This window comes from Oncorhynchus keta, chromosome 21 (assembly GCF_023373465.1).
Source record: "Oncorhynchus keta strain PuntledgeMale-10-30-2019 chromosome 21, Oket_V2, whole genome shotgun sequence".
NCBI lineage: Eukaryota > Metazoa > Chordata > Actinopteri > Salmoniformes > Salmonidae > Oncorhynchus > Oncorhynchus keta.
In genome coordinates this window covers 40,422,952-40,438,837 of record NC_068441.1, presented here as the reverse complement: position 1 = coordinate 40,438,837, position 15,886 = coordinate 40,422,952, and the positions used below count along the sequence as shown (strand labels likewise).

The 15,886-nt window shown below is 43.0% G+C and overlaps 1 protein-coding gene across 5 annotated transcripts in view; it reads left to right on the top strand.

The window, feature by feature from the left end:
• The window catches only part of LOC118399705 (plexin-A1-like), a 365,392-nt gene that overhangs the window by 31,197 nt on the left and 318,309 nt on the right, over positions 1 to 15,886 (top strand). The gene's annotated exons all lie outside the window — the stretch shown is intronic.

Here is a 15,886-nt window from a genome sequence, read left to right as displayed (position 1 = left end):
CAGATCTTCACGTGCGCACGCACAGCCCCGAGCCAGGCAGTGTTGCACCACGAGGCAGAAATTCTTTGCACATTTTACAATGTCAAATGTGCATTTTAATAGGCCTGTTTGTCCAACATTGGAATGATATTCTAATATTATACCTTTCCATTACCTAAATAATTACATATGTGATGCCTGGCCAGCCATATCATTGTTTGAAACCTGGACATTATACATAGCCTAGCATACCTTGCTTTTAATAGCCTACAGCCAAAATGTGACTATAGAAAAAAAGCTTTCATGATATGCCATTGAAACCAGCATTATTCCTTCTACTGTCCAAAGGCAGTAAGGCACAATCCTACGGTTGCATCTTTAGATATTTCCTCTTTCTAAGATCGCATTTTGGAACATTCAGGTGTATGGCTGAGATGAGTGAACACATTACTGCACTTGTAATGTGAATAATTCGTAAGCTAAATGTTGTGATCCGTTTCATCAGCCAAATCTTTAAAATATTTTGTATGGAACCACTGTTGTTTTTTTATATTTTTCTGACCTATCCCGCAACTGTCCCAGCGTCTGTTATGAACCGTCCCAGACACTTTTTGTATCGCCCGACGGGACACCCTTAATTTTGAGCCCTGGGTGTGCCTTCTCAGCATATTTAGTCTGTTTAAACATTCATCCATGTATGCAGGAAACACACCGTCTCACACACTCCAGATGAGACAGTTATCACTTGAATGTCAATGGATCAATGAAAAACGGGGAGGAGTAGCAGTGGAAGCTGGGGCAGAACACCAGTTATCTCACCTCACTCAAAGTACCATTACACTGGGATGATAACTAATGATAGAGGGGAAAATCCATGTAGTTACATCTCAATATTATTTTGGACGATATTATATCGATACTTTGACTTTTTTGCTAGATAGCGTTAGCTAGCGCTACTCTGCTGCACCTGTGCCAAAACACTGGTATTTGTCATCCTATAGCTTGTTCTCCATCTTTTTAAATAGTGAGCCGAGTTGCTTACAGGACATTCATTTTTATGACTTATTTTATTGTGCTCGCTTGTCTTTTTTCCCCCCACCTTTATTCAACAAGGTAGGCCAGTTGAGAACACCTTTATTCAACAAGGTAGGCCAGTTGAGAACACCTTTATTCAACAAGGTAGGCCAGTTGAGAACACCTTTATTCAACAAGGTAGGCCAGTTGAGAACACCTTTATTCAACAAGGTAGGCCAGTTGAGAACAAGTTCTCATTTACAACTGAGACCTGGCTGCTTGTCTCTGCAGCAGACATGTAGTGAGAAATATGTTTGGAACATCGAATCGCAATACATATCGTATCATGAGGTCCCTGGCAATTCCCAGCGTTACCGCTAAAACCCAGCCGTCTGGGAGTTAGCCTAGTGTACTAGCTTTACAATCAATAGTTTCTAATTGGATTCATAATTGACATTGTCACAAGGTTGACTTGGCTTAGCTCAAGCTATTATTTTTGTTTTGTCTTGTCTTCTAGCATGTACCTATGTTTTTAAAGAAGGCAGCGAATGAGTGTGTACAGCGCAGGGCACTGCCACGTAAGTGAGGGACTCTTCAGTGAAAAACTGTCCTCGCAACTCTGTCTACCTCAATCTTGCTCACACTCTTTCAACCACTCAACCCCCCCCCCCTTTTCTGTCTGTCTCTGTCGCTTTAACCTTGCATGTTTTGATGAGCATGGAGTGGAGATTTGTGTGCCAGAGAGATTATAGAGGGAGAGCTCCATTTGATGTGTAAATGCATCACTCCATTAATTGACTGCTCTGCTCCCTGCTTCTCCTTCAGTGGCTGAACCCTGCGCTCCATGGGGTCCCAGAGATCCTGCCCCTGTTGTGTGTAGGTGGGGACTCTTCACTCACTCACTTACTGATGGCAACTTGCCAGGGGAAAGATGGGCACCACTCACTGATGGCAACTTGCCAGGGGAAAGATGGGCACCACTCACTGATGGCAACTTGCCAGGGGAAAGATGGGCACCACTCACTGATGGCATCTTGCCAGGGGAAGATGGGCACCACTCACTGATGGCAACTTGCCAGGGGAAAGATGGGCACCACTCACTGATGGCATCTTGCCAGGGGAAGATGGGCACCACTCACTGATGGCATCTTGCCAGGGGAAAATGGGCACCACTTACTGATGGCAATTTGCCAGGGGAAAGATGGGCACCACTCACTGATGGCAATTTGCCAGGGGAAAGATGGGCACCACTCACTGATGGCAACTTGCCAGGGGAAGATGGGCACCACTCACTGATGGCATCTTGCCAGGGGAAAATGGGCACCACTTACTGATGGCAATTTGCCAGGGGAAAGATGGGCACCACTCACTGATGGCAATTTGCCAGGGGAAGATGGGCACCACTCACTGATGGCAACTTGCCAGGGGAAGATGGGCACCACTCACTGATGGCAACTTGCCAGGGGAAGATGGGCACCACTCACTGCTCCCCTTTCTTACCTTGTTTTTCTGTCTCTCTCTCTGGTCTTGTGAAAGCTAGAGAAGAGAGCTGCCAGTATTTCCATCTCCGATCGAATTAAATGTACTTTGTCTGATATATTTGAAAATAAGATTAAACTGTTGGGAGGCCTCCTTCAGAAACTTAATCCGGATGGACACTACACGACTTTCAAAATCCTTACATCTCTGATCCTGTCACATTAAAGACTATCGTTCCTATAGTTTTTTGTTTTGCCAACATAGTGGTGCACACACAAAATTATCTGTCACAGACAGGCTGTCATACACTACAAGATCCTTTATTTGGTTGTGAGGATTTTCGAAACCACGCTGTCCCTAGAAACCGCAACGAGAGTTTGTCACGAGCCAGACAGTGGCAAAACAAAGATGAAGCTAGACAGTGAACAGCAGCTGGCCAAACTTGTTGCGTGTGCGGGGAGCTCTATAGGAGAAAGCCCTGCCTCCAGCTGTTTGCTTAGAAATTCTAGGGACAATTAGGAGGCCTGCGTCTTGTGACCGTAGCATACGTGTAGGTATGTACGGCAGGACCAAATCAGAGAGATAGGTAGGAGCAAGCCCATGTAATGCTTTGTAGGTTAGCAGTAAAACCTTGAAATCAGCCCTTGCTTTGACAGGAAGCCAGTGTAGAGAGGCTAGCACTGGAGTAATATGATCAAATTTTTCGGTTCTAGTCAGGATTCTAGCAGCCGTATTTAGCACTAACTGAAGTTTATTTAGTGCTTTATCCGGGTAGCCGGAAAGTAGAGCATTGCAGTAGTCTAACCTAGAAGTGACAAAAGCATGGATTTGCACGGAGAAACACAAGAAGAAAAGACTACGAATTTGGGTGAGGCCATGGTTGGGGAGACGTGGCCAGTTTGGGTGGTTTGTACTGCAGAGAGAGTTGGAGGTAAATAAAGCCCAATCCACACAGCTAGCTAGCCTGCTAATTTATGTTTTCATACAGTGCATGTCCTAATATCACTCAAATAACCAATAACAAGTACAGGTATTCAAAATCAATGAAATTATTTGGTTATGGGCCCATTCTACAGTATAAAGAAATAGGTTGCTATTGTGTTATGGCTTTAGCACCAAAACAAATTCCTAGAAATTATTGTTGCATGTCAATACAATGATCTGATTCTGATTCAGGACATTTAGCTAGGGCTACATTGTGCTCTGCCTTCACCTATACTCCCCCCACATAATAGAGGCATGATAGGATGTGTTTCAGCAAGATTCTGCGGATGACCTCCGTCAAATTAGATTTCCTGCTGGGTATGGCGGGATCCCTCATCAGAAAGTAGGACACCAAGATGAGACAGGCAATCACTGTGAGGGAGCGGCTGTCTGAGTTCTTGAACATAAACATTTTGGCACATAATTTTTTAGTCTATTGAATATATATGTGTGCATTTGATGTTTTCTAAATGTTTGTCTTTTCTTGTGAAAGTGAAACGTTCAAATCCCAATACAGGATTGGGAACACCACTGTGTCCAATATTGTTATGGAGACATGTGAAGCCCTGCATCAGGTCATGAAGGAAGAATTCCTGAATGTAGGCTTTGGTCACCACAGAGGACTGTAGGTATAAAGCTGTATTTTGAATCCCAAAACACAAACACATTTTTTAAATTTCACTAATACACTATGTACCAATTATTCTCCTCTTGATTATTCTCAGACACCAGCATCGGAGGCTGAATGGCAGGCAATTACCAAATATTTAGAAGAGAAATGGCAGTTTCCGCATTGCCTTGGTGCTCTTGAGTTTTTCATACATACTGCCACTGTTGGCTAGGGGGTTGTATCACTACTACATGTCTAGGTTCCCCATCCTCATGATGGCTGCTGCGGATGCAAACTATGAGTTTGTTATGCCAGTGTGGGCACCCAGAGCACAATATCCAATGCTGGGCTGTTTTCTCACTCTGACTGCAGAAAGGCAATGGATTGGGGCCTTCTAAATGTTCTGCCACCTGAGCCACTAACTCAAATGTTGTGGTTCTGTACATGTTTGTGGGGGATGAGGCATACCCCCTATGGACTGACCTGATAAAGCCCTATCCAGATGGACCACGACCAGAGAAGCCGCAACTATCGCCTCAAGGGCATGGAGAGTAGTTGAAAATGCCTTTGGCATCCTCGCTAACAGGCTGAGGTTGTTTAGGTCCACCATTTGCCGTGAACCAGACAAGGTTACGAAGATCACCATGGCCTTCCTCTGCATACACAACTTCCTCATAGAGCGTAGGTCTGAGGCGTACACACCATCAGCGTTTGCAGACTGGGAGGATGCTGACCACTGGGTCATCGAGGGAGCCTGGAGGAGGCATGGACTGTGGATCCTGGAAGGGGATGTTAACCCCACAATCAGTGCAAAAGAACAACGCAACCTGCTAAGGGATTATTTTGTATCACCTGCAGGTCAGGTTCCATGGCTGGAGGATCACATTTAAGTAAGTCATGGACGCAATGGCTGTGTTCATATTCTGTTGGAAGGCAGCCATGCTTTACTGTGTGTAGCCTAATGTGTAAGAATGTATGTAGTTACCACTATTGAGTCTTGACTGACAAATGTGATTACAGCTGTACTTTCTTTTTCAATACAGTAATTGAAATAAAGTTATATAAAAGGCATTTTCAGTAACATGTTTCAAACATTTATTGAAAGTAGTTCCAACCTGCAAATTACACATTCTAGTGTACCTACACCACACTTAACTTTTAGAATATTCCACCTGAGCTTTCAAAACACACTAAACTGAATACAAAACGGCACAACCATAAAACTAGGTCAACATTTCTTTCTTATTTACACCTTAAACTAGAAATGTAGTCGTCCAGTACCAGTGTAAACATTTCTTAATTTAACACACAAAACACACAAAAAAGTGAGTGCAAACCACGTCTGCATGAAAAAAAGTACTTCTCCAAAAGCTGTTAAACATTTAGAAAATAATTGCTCTTGCACCAGTGGCGACATATTGAAAACTGAGTGCCAGTCACATTCGATCCTGAAAAGGTTACCTCTGCAAAGGCTGTCCTCAGAAATGCATATTGTAAACAATTGTGTAGGCTATTTGTAAACATAAACCTCAAAATCAATCAAAAAGAAGTACAAGCATGGGGCCTTGCATTTACTGACTGTTACTGGGATCAACTTTGTGTTGCATCCTAGTAGAACTTAGAGGCTCACGAATCTGAGGTGGCATGTACAGTAGGTGGTTCAGTAGGGGTTGTGCAGCTACTGTGTGTGTGAGATGCTGCTGGTGGTGGATATGAAGGTAGTGGTGGTCTAATGTTAACTTCACGTTGTTTGGCGTCATTAACAGTATCCTAATGTTGCTTTTGACCGCTGTTTTGACTGATGGGTCTTTTATTAGTTCAGCTGCCACCTGATTTCCAAATGTAACCTCTGTGTCAACAGGCTGCTTGGCGCCAATATTCTGTACTTTTTCAGACATTCGCTTAAAACAAACAAGCTTCTGGAGCTGTCCTGCTCCGATTGCTTCTCTTTGCTGCGTTTCTTCTAAGGCATATTTTCAGTCTCCTTCCTGCTGGCGGTGGATGGATTCTCCGAGGGGCCGGGAGAAGGACTTCACTCAATAGGGGTACCATGTCGTGGTTGAGGCTTAATTGCTCATATGTCAATTGTCAACGTGACAGGTCTTAACAGAGCTGTTGGCGATGCGGAGAAAGACATTTCAGATGTCTCTGACGTCATCAAGTTATCCTCTGTCTCGTGCAGCACATCTCTTTATCCTCACATGGAGCTGGAAGAGAGAGAACAAGTAGAGAGAGAACAAGTGTCAGTGACCTTCAAATGCTATTACATCCTGTTCGATTTGTTTAAGTACTTCACAACAATCAATCTGTCAGGTAGGATGACATGCTCGATGAGTTGTGCAATATTATTGACAGTTGTATAACCTAAGGTTATAGTACATGATGTGCTCAATGTGTTTATGCTTACACTGGTCTCACTTTGGTGGTGCATCACATCTTTTTGGGGGGTATCTAGATTCTTCAAAAGCAAACACAGCCAGTCTGGGTATTCCTGCTCCAACTTGGCTTTGGCTTTAGCAAAACATGCTCAATTCAAGGCGAAGAGTGGGCAATTGGGGCACAAACATTTTCATTTAACTATTTAAATGGCCGGTGGTAAGTGGCTTTGACCGTGACATTAAAGCCTGTAGCTAGCTACATCCATAACAAAGTGATTAAAATGCCTGTAGCTCGCTACATCCATAACAAAGTGATTAAAATGCCTGTAGCTCGCTACATCCATAACAAAGTGATTAAAATGCCTGTAGCTAGCTACATCCATAACAAAGTGATTAAAATGCCTGTAGCTAGCTACATCCATAACAAAGTGATTAAAATGCCTGTAGCTAGCTACATCCATAACAAAGTGATTAAAATGCCTGTAGCTAGCTACATCCATAACAAAGTGATTAAAATGCCTGTAGCTAGCTACATCCATAACAAAGTGATTAAAATGCCTGTAGCTAGCTACATCCATAACAAAGTGATTAAAATGCCTGTAGCTACAGTGGTTCTTCCTTTAAAAGTTGTGTCATACTGCAGCAAACCTTGCGGGCTGACAGAATTCTATGGGACGTAATTTAATTGTCAGCCATTGTTACCATTAATGCTAGTTAGTGCTAGTTTGACCACCAGAGGACATCTTTGAGAATCATCTGATAGCCTTCAATATTGGCTGTACTAGAGAATTTAAAACCTTTTTTTGTAAGAACATAGTATATGGATTGATTTTAAGAAATTTTGCTTAATTCATTTGATTAATATTATGGTGTTTCTATTCCAAGAAAAATGAAAAAATTAAACCCTCAGGGTTTCCGTTAGGATGGAATCGAAAATATGGTGCTATACAAGGTGACGGTCGGGAGTAGGCTACAGTACTAAGAGCATAACATTTCCACACCCTAATTGTAGTCTAACCAATACCCAAACGGAGATTCAGTGCAAAAACAAATCTCATTGATTTATCAAGACCAGTCCCCATGCTTGTCTGAGCAGCTCGAAACGGTGCTGAAATAGTTGACCATACGCTATTGCTATTGCTTCAAATCCTATTGCTTCTAACTTCAGTATGCTTTTTAAATAAATAAGACCTACACTACTTTTAACAGCACATTACTCAACACTAGTGAGACTCATGTCACCTACGGTAGGCCGAAAGTATATCTAAAAATGTTTTTTCCAATGTCGTGACTCCGCCAATAATTGCATTTAGAGGATTCTAAATATCTAAGGAGCATTTTATCAGTTAGTGTATTTGAGTTTAACCACAATATTTGTTGAATTTGTTCTGTCTTGTTTAAAAAATTGATATTTTGGAGAGGATTTTGTTTTTCAATAACCTAAAATGACCTAACATTTTTACTCATTTGTAAATAAAGCCAGTTTGTTATTTTATAATTTTATTTATATTTTTAGAGGGAGAGAACTTAAAAGCCTACCGTCGATTCATGGGTCTCCCGGTCGGGTCAGGAGTAGACTGCAGTAAGAGCAAAATAATCCTAACATTTCCACACCCTAATTGTAGTCTTCATTTCTCTTAGAATAAAACCTTAGTGTAACAACTGTTTTTATTAAGTAATACTGAGGAGTAGTAACAAACAATAAGTGTGTTTTTCCGGATGTGCGAGTGCAGGACAGAGGAATAGCAATTTTTACACTATTGTTCTAAATTCAATCACCTTCATCCTCACCATTCAGTTAATTGAAATTCAATTTTGAAGTCGTGCACAATTATTAGTTTCTATTTGGTGTATGTCGCCCATTCATTGTCAAATAAGAGAGACTGTAGTTCCTTGTGACCGAAAAGCATTATCAGTGCTCTAACTTCCCCTTGCGCTGGTCTGGAGCAATGAACTTGTGATGCAGGGTACCGTACTAAACCACGAAGTCCCACAGCATAATCGCAAAACTTTTAGTTGAGCAACCGCTATCTACATTCATAACAAAGTGATTTGAAATGCCTGATAGTGATAAGCTGTTCTTCCTTTAGCATGGCAATAATGTAAATGGAAAGCAACCTAACGTTAGCTAGTTATCAAGCTATTTTGCTCACCTGGTTGTTGAAGAGCAGTGGCAATGTCTTTCCAGCTCTTTTCTTTTTCAGTCCGGTTGTGGTGAAACTCAGAAGAGACATCGGACAGGCACTTTGGATCTTGCCAAAGTTCCACCAGCCTCCGTTCCATCTTGTGCCCACAGACCGTGGAGTGCTCCCAGCTCTTCGAAGCAATGTTTTTTTTTATGCTACGCTAGCTAGCGTCCACCTCTTCCGCCTGATTTCGTCACGAGCTCTCATTGCCAATTGCTGATTGCAGTTCTCAAAACTTGTCGTTGCACATCTCACATTACAAGAGCATTGCAGATTTTGTGCCGATTTTTAAAATCAAACATATTTGAAAATATCGGGACGTAAACGAGCGTCGGTGACAGCCGCACGCCCTGAGTAGGTAACAATATGGGGATTTTGTCACCGATCTCAAACATATCGCTGCCAAAATCGCTTAGTGTCCACCCGGCTTTACTCACAATTCACAAATTAATAAAGGCCTAGATATAGAATTAGCCTGCAGTACAGCTCTAGTACTTTGGTGAACATGCTGTCAATGCAGATTGAAATTGGTTTCTTACACACGTTTACACTGGCCCCATTTGGTCCTATCTGCACCACTGGTGTCACACTCCAATTCTTTACTAATTGCTGCACTCTACTGGTTCTGATTCTATTAGACATATAGCATAGGCAGTTAGCGTAGCCCCATGAAAGGGCTTTTCCCCAGCTGTTGTTTCTGTATTGCACTAGCTAGATCAGAACCACATATAAACAACTGGTGATGATTATGCTGACACAGATAGCCAACGTAAGGATGTGACCCTTTCACCCCCAAACCCTCGCTCTCTCTGCCCTGGTGGAGCAACAGATTTGCACAAAACAAATGCAAGTAAAACAGAATTTGTAATTCCAGATGTCACTTGCTGTCTATGTTGCTGTTGTGTGAGCAAAAAGTGATGCAACTTTATCTTTGCTCTCTGTATGTGTGAGGACTACTAAATGCTACTTGATGCTATGTCAAGAGGGAAAGTAGCCTCTGTGTCAGAAGCACAACCACAGTGTACGCACACACAACCCTTACTGTCCCGACCTCTTGCTTCCCACCGACATCATTTTATTCCTGAGGTAAACAGTCCCGCGTCCATCAGTAGTGGAAAAGCCAAACAAAAACCTGCTCCTCATGGTTGCTATAGTGTGAATAGGATAGACACATGAACACAAAGGACTACCAGTGTGTCTGACGTACAGCATAAGAAAACAACAGGTTTAAGAGAGGAAAGGGAAGCAAGTGGGCACAATAGCAGTCACTGTATTAATGGAGTCATTAGAGGGACAGTATCTTGTTCTACACAACAGATGGTGTGGGACAGGGACCTATCTTAACTCTAGATTTGACCACCTTTGGGGTCTGAACATCAGACAAACGTTAATTTCGGTGTGAACCATAACCGTTAACACGTATTGCTAGCTAATTAGACATTAGTTCAAAGTGACTAGATATGGTCTTTAAAGTGTTATTTCAGGATGTTGCCAATGAAGTCCTTTATCTACTTCCCCAGAGTCAGATGAACTCGTTGATACCGTTTAGGTCTTTGCGTGCAGTTTAAAAGTAGTTTCTAACTAGCGTTAGGGCAATAATTGGAGGTCTTTGAGAACTGCTAGTATATACCATAAACTTCCAGTCATTGTGCTTCCTTCATACTGGATACAGAGACATAAAAATAGTATTCATGAGTTCATCTGACTCTGGGGAAGTAGATAAAGTGCTTAATTAATGGTAACCTCATCAACCGTGCACACTGACTGCATTCAACACCATGTGCTTGCTTGGGACTAGTGAAGCGATTTAAATAGCTTGAGTTAAGATTTTTTTTCTCAGCCAAGTGTCCTTAATACGGCTAGCAGTTAACGGGCCTCTGTAATATGGTTAACATTGAAGTAACTTTAGCCATATTATGATCACACTAACTGCTAGCCATATTAAACAGGCACTGTAACTGCTTAATATGACTAGCAGTGCATGTGGTCTTGATATGGCTAGCAGTTAGTGTGATGTTGATATGGCTAGCAGTGCATGTGGTCTTGATATGGCTAGCAGTACATGTGGTCTTGATATGGCTAGCAGTGCATGTGATCTTGATATGGCTAGCAGTTAGTGAGATCTTGATATGGCTAGCAGTGCATGTGATCTTGATATGGCTAGCAGTTAGTGAGATCTTGATATGGCTAGCAGTTAGTGAGATCTTGATATGGCTAGCAGTGCATGTGATCTTGATATGGCTAGCAGTTAGTGAGATCTTGATATGGCTAGCAGTTAGTGAGATCTTGATATGGCTAGCAGTGCATGTGATCTTGATATGGCTAGCAGTTAGTGAGATCTTGATATGGCTAGCAGTTAGTGAGATCTTGATATGGCTAGCAGTTAGTGTGATGTGGATATGGCTAGCAGTGCATGTGATCTTGATATGGCTAGCAGTGCATGTGATCTTGATATGGCTAGCAGTTAGTGAGATCTTGATATGGCTAGCAGTTAGTGTGATCTTGATATGGCTAGCAGTTAGTGAGATCTTGATATGGCTAGCAGTTAGTGTGATCTTGATATGGCTAGCAGTTTGTGTGATCTTGATATGGCTAGCAGTTTGTGTGATCTTGATATGGCTAGCAGTTAGTGTGATCTTGATATGGCTAGCAGTTGCATTGCTAGAGATCTACAGATCATATATAATACAAGAGTAGGCCTATGCCCCAGGGTTCAAACTGTCCCTGGTCGAGTCTGTAACACCTACATGTTTCAAGTAGACCACCATAGTCCCTGTGCCCAAGAACACCACGGTAACTTTCCTAAATGAGTACCGACCCGTAGCACTCGGGTCTGTAGCAATTCAGTTATTTGAAAGGCTGGACGCAATCTCGATTGCACTCTACACTGACCTTTCCCACCTGAACAAAAGGAACACATATGTGAGAGTGCTGTTCATGGACTACAGCTCAATGTTCAACACCATAGTGGTCTCCAAGCTCATCACTAAGCTGATGTCCCTGGGACTGAACACCTTTAACTGGATCCTGGACTTCCTGATGGGCCGCCCCCAGGTGGTGAGGGTAGGCAACAACACATCCACCACGCTGACCCTCAACACGGGGGCCCCTTAGAGGTGTGTGCTTAGTCCTCTCCTGTACTCCCTGTTCACCCTCAACTGCGTGGCCGCGCACGACTCCAACAACATCAAGTTTGCAGGTGACAGGACGTTTATGGGCCTAGTCACCAAAAGTGATGAGACAGCCTTTCGGGAGTAGGTCAAAGACCTTGCCGTGTGGTGCCAGGACAACAACTTCTCCCTCAACGTGAGCAAGACAAAGGAGCTAATCGTGGACAGGAAATGGAGGGCCGAACATGCCCCTATTCACATCAATGGGGCTGTAGTGGAGTGGGTCAAGAGCTTCAAGTTCCTCTGTGTCCACATCGCTAAGGACCTATCATAGTCCAATCACACCAAAACCATTGTGAAGAGGGCACAACAACGCCTTTCCCTCTGATGGCTGAAAAGATTTGGCATGGGCCCTCAAATTCTAGAGCTGCGACATTGAGCACAACTTGCCTGACTGCATCACTGCTTCAACTGCTTGGCATCTTGCATCTTGGCGCTACAGAGTGTAGTGCTTACGAGCTACTTGTCACCCAGAACCTCTATACCAGGCAGTGTCAGAGGAAGGCCTTCAATTGTCAGACCCAAGACAGACTATTCTCTCTGCTGCCGCATAGCAAACGGTACCAGAGTGCTAAGTCTGGGACCAAAAGGCTCCTGAACAGCTTCTATCCCCAAGCAATAAGATTGCTAAATAGCTACCTGCACAATTTGCATTAACCCTTTTGGCACTAACTTATTTTGACTCTGCACATACAATGGACTACACTCACACATACTGACACTTCAACACGTACACACAGACACACCGACTCACACATCATGTGCACACATTCACCACACACACAAACATTCCCACACTCAACACATACGCTGTAGCTACTGTCTTATCTATCCTTTTGCCTAGTCACTTTACCCCTACCTATATGTACATATCTAACTCAATTTCCTCGTAACCCTGCACACCGCCTCAGTACTGGTATCCCATGTATCAAGCTATCATTGCTCATCGTGCTGATTCCATGTTTAGATATAAAAAAATATGATTCTGTTATTGTATTCTGCATTGTAGGGAAGGGCCTATACGTAAGCATTACACTGTTTGTCTACACCTGTTGTTTACAAAGCATGTGACATTTGCAATTGTATTTTGTGTAACACCCTGACAACAAAAGATCCCAACTATAGATACAGTAGAAAAATGTGTGGCAGCCCACAACCACAACAATAACAATCTGGAGAGTGAGCGGGAGGGAGCGAGACAAGTATAGACAGGGAAGTAAACCGAGAGACAGACTGTGCTAGTGAGTAAAGCCTCTTTCTTTGGCAGCAACAACATAAGTGTTCCAGTAGGTCTTAGTTAGCATGGTTCTAGGATAGTGCCACAGAAAGCTGAGTGTGTGTGTGTAACATACAGCTTATGGTGTTGGAGGGGGTGTGGTTTCGGTGTGTTAGTGTGCGTATCATGCTTGTTGCTGTGTGTGTGCGCAGGTGGAACAGAAAAGACGGATCTTGGTAACTGGCAGGGGTACTGAAACACTGTTAGCATGTCTGCTTTGTGGCCGGATGCTTAAGCATTGTTTAGTCTTTTGCTCTCTCTCGTTAACTGTTTAGTCTTTTGCTCTCTCTCTTACTCTCTCTCGTTAACTGTCCCGTTTCCCTCGAAAAATGGGAAGGAGTTAATGCATGCTTTGCCATCACAGCCAAGTACAAAATGTATTTTCTCAATCTTTTATGATCAAGTTAAGAGAGATTCTAGCCTACAGCTATGACTGAAAACATTTGTCTGGGAAGTATATTTTTGTTTTACCTTAGGTTCTTTCCTCTCCTAAAGTGATTACCTATGACTTTCAATACTTTAATTTGACCATTTCAGTTTCTCTCTCGCTCTCTCACACACACCCCTTGTCACCCACACTCCCCCCTCTCTCTTTATCTCGGTCTGTCCTCTTCCACGCAGGCTCATGCATAGGCTTCCTCTGCCTGAGCTTCCTTTCATTTGTGTGTCAGTGGTACTGGTGTTGGTGATCGACTTGTACATGGTCAGGCTGACAGTCTCCCCAGAGGCCCAGTAAAACAACATAGCTGGAACAGCTCAGCTCTGGCTTCCAAGCTAATCACAATCACATTTTTAAACTTAAACGACCGCTCCACTCTCCAGCCAGCCAGACAGACACAGAGATGGTGAGAGGCAGAGCGAGGAAAGAACAGCAGAGCACAGTACTGCACACATCTGGTATGAAACAGATAGTCATATGCCACACACATGCTGCGTACAGTCATATACAATGCTTTCCTAAAGTATTCAGAACCCTTGACATTTTCCACATGTTACGTTATAGCCTTATTCTTAAATGGATTAAAAACCAATATTTCCTCATCAATCTTCACAAATTACCCCATTATGACGAGGGAAAAACAGGTTTTTAGACATTTTTGCAAATGTATTACCAATACCTTATTTACATAAGTATATTCAGACCCTTTGCTATGAGACTCAAAATTGAGTTCAGGTGCATCCTTTTTCCATTGATCATCCTTGATATTTCTACAGGTTGATTGCATTCCACCTGTTGTAAATTCCATTGATTAGACATGATTTGAAAAGGCACACACCTGTCTATTTAAGGTTCCACAGTTGACAGTGCATGTCATACAAAAAAACCAAGCCATGAGGTCGAGGGAATTGTCCGTAGAGCTCCGAGACAGGATTGTGTGGAGGCACAGATCTGGGGAAGGGTACACAAAAATGTCAGCATTGAAGGTCCCCAAGAACAGAGTGGCCTCCATCATTATTAAATGGAAGTAGTTTGGAACCACCAAGATGCTTCCTAGAGCTGGCTGCCCGGCCAAACTGAGCAATCGGGGGAGAAGGACCTTGGTCATGGAGGTCACCAAGGACCCAATGGTCACTGACAGAGTTCCTCTGTGTAGATGGGAGAACCTTCCAGAAGGACAACCATCTCTGCAGCACTCCACCAATTATGCCTTTATTGTAGAGTGGCCAGGCGGAAGCCACTCCTTAGTAAAAGGCATATGACAGCCCACTTGGAGTTTGCCAAGGTACCTAAAGACTCTCAGACCTTGAGAACCAAGATTATCTGGTCTGATGAAACCAATATTGAACTCTTTGTCCTGAATTCCAAGCGTCAATTCTGGAGGAAACCTGGCACCATCCCTATGGTGAAGCATGGTGGTGGCAGCATCATGCTGTGGGGATGTTTTACAACGGCAGGGACTGGGTGACTAGTCAGGATTGAGGGAAAGATGAACGGAGGTAAGTATAGTGAGATCCTTGATGAAAATCTGCTCCAGAGTGCTCAGGACCTCCGACTGGGGCAAATGTTCACCTTCTAATAGGACAATGACCCAAAGCACACAGCCAAGACAATGCAGGAGTGGCTTCGGGACAAGTCTCCATGTCCTTGAGTGGCCCAGCCCAGACTTGAACCAGATCAAACATATCTGGAGAGACCTGAAAATAGCTGTGCAGCAACGCATCCAACCTGACATAGCTTTGTAGGATCTTTAGAGGAGAATGGAAGAAACTACCCAAATACTGGTGTGCCAAGCTTGTAGCGTTTTTCTCGTCATTATTTGGAATTGTGTGTAGATTTGAGGAGGGGGGTAAATAATCAATTTTAGAATAAGGCTGTAACTTCACTAAGTTGAAAAAGTCAAGGGGTCTGATTACTTTCTGAATGCAGAACCCATTCAGTGTCCTTTTCCCCCTAACTTTAACCCCAAAAACGAACCCTAAACCTAATCATTAACATATTTCTGTTCTTAACCCTAAACCTCCTAGAAATAGTCCCTGCAAGGTAAAATACTAACAATGTCCTCAGTTGGTTAAATTTTTGTTAATTTACTATTCTTGTGACAAGTATATTTAAACACACACCAACAGCCTTGTTAGACTGAGGGATGGGTGTGCCTTCTCAGCATATTTAGCCTGTGTTTAAACATTCATTCACATGCATGCACGAAACACACCACACACTAATCCAGACATCCCCCACCTTACAACACATTACCCCAGATTTCTGTGTTCAATTTGCATGACCACACATTTATGAGTATGAGCTGGTGTTGGATTTAACTTAGAACACATGAGACGGTGAGCACCACAAAGCTATAACAAAAGACTAT